Source organism: Priapulus caudatus, unplaced genomic scaffold (assembly GCF_000485595.1).
Source record: "Priapulus caudatus unplaced genomic scaffold, Priapulus_caudatus-5.0.1 Scaffold833, whole genome shotgun sequence".
NCBI classification, from domain to species: domain Eukaryota; kingdom Metazoa; phylum Priapulida; class Priapulimorpha; order Priapulimorphida; family Priapulidae; genus Priapulus; species Priapulus caudatus.
The window spans coordinates 124993-126774 of record NW_014577894.1 but is presented as its reverse complement, the minus strand read 5'-3'; the positions used below and the strand labels follow the sequence as shown (position 1 = coordinate 126774).

At 49.2% G+C, this 1782-nt stretch overlaps 1 protein-coding gene across 1 annotated transcript in view; it reads left to right on the top strand.

Moving 5' to 3' along the window:
- LOC106813838 (5'-nucleotidase domain-containing protein 3-like) overlaps positions 1–1782 on the top strand; it is a 56000-nt gene that overhangs the window by 2231 nt on the left and 51987 nt on the right. The window lies entirely within an intron of this gene.

Sequence of the window (1782 nt, the reverse complement as noted above, 5' to 3'; positions counted from 1 at the left end):
GATACACGCACATACACGTACACGCAGATACACGCACGTACACGCGGGTACACGGAGATACACGCACGTACACGCACGTACACGCGGGTACACGCACGTACACGCAGGTACACGCACGTACACGCAGATACACGCACGTACACGTACACGCAGATACACGCACGTACACGCGGGTACACGGAGATACACGCACGTACACGCACGTACACGCGGGTACACGCACGTACACGCAGATACACGCACGTACACGCAGATACACGCACGTACACGTACACGCAGATACACGCACGTACACGCGGGTACACGGAGATACACGCACGTACACGCTGTTACACGCGGGTACACGCACGTACACGCAGATACACGCACGTACACGCAGATACACGCACGTACACGTACACGAAGATACACGCACGTACACGCGGGTACACGGAGATACACGCACGTACACGCACGTACACGCGGGTACACGCACGTACACGCAGATACACGCACGTACACGCAGATACACGCACGTACACGTACACGCAGATACACGCACGTACACGCGGGTACACGGAGATACACGCACGTACACGCGGGTACACGCAGGTACACGCACGTACACGCAGATACACGCACGTACACGCAGATACACGCACGTACACGTACACGCAGATACACGCACGTACACGCGGGTACACGAAGATACACGCACGTACACGCGGATACACGCACGTACACGCAGGTACACGCACGTACACGCGGGTGCACGCACATCATCCTTCTTCGTTGATGGACATAAATGGGGCATGACCGACGTTACCGGTTCCTGTACCTACCGTTTTTCGCCGGTCTATTTACTTTTCGTAAATAATGAAATGCCCGGCCGATGCATTTCGCACCGAAGAGGGAAATTTTCCGCATTTTCAGTTGCTGTCGGAAGTGAACGAGTGCGTCATTCATTGAACATTTTTCTAACCTGTATGATACAGGCGGTTCCGGTTCCGCTTCACTACACTAACCGCCTGTACCCCTTGCTTCTTCAGCCCGCTTCGCGAACGAAGAAATCATCGCGCCCAATCAGAGAGCTGTAACAGGCCAATCAGCCAATCAGCGAGCAGGCTTTTGAATTTATAACTGCAATTAGTGCACGCTTCTGCCAAAGCCATTAACTAGATTGTTTCCATTCATCAGGTATTCGCCTGGGGTGAAGTTTTGCCGTATTTACTTCTGTACGCTCGATTGCTCGCCGCTAATCATATTCCCCGCCATAACAACCGGTCGATCGATAACGAGGCTTGCGAACCGCCAGGGTTGAGCTCGCGTACAGGTCACTGATCTCTATAATAAAATTATAGAGATTATAGTTATTTATAGAGATCAGTGGTACAGGCGGTTAGTGTAACTGTAGTGGAACATACCGCCTGGCCCTGTATCATACAGGTTAACATTTTTCATCAAAATACAGCCAATGTCCACAGCGCCATCTCTTGGAAGTAAATATGGGGATTTTCAATAAAATAATGCGTTTCCGTAGATTTTTCTGCGTTTTCTGCGTGATTATTATTTTGCGCAGGCACTCATTTTGGAAATCCGCCAACATTTTTACTTCTTCCTTAGTTAAGTTAGTCCATGTTTTACTGTTATTTAGGAAGGAAGGTAAAACTGTGCAGTCGTATAATTTCACTCTTGCTTCTATAGTATGATTTAATAATTTTGCTCTTCTGCCCATGATAATATTTCGCTCATCATGAAACGGCTCATCATCAACATTTTTCAGTTCGGACTCTTATCATATCG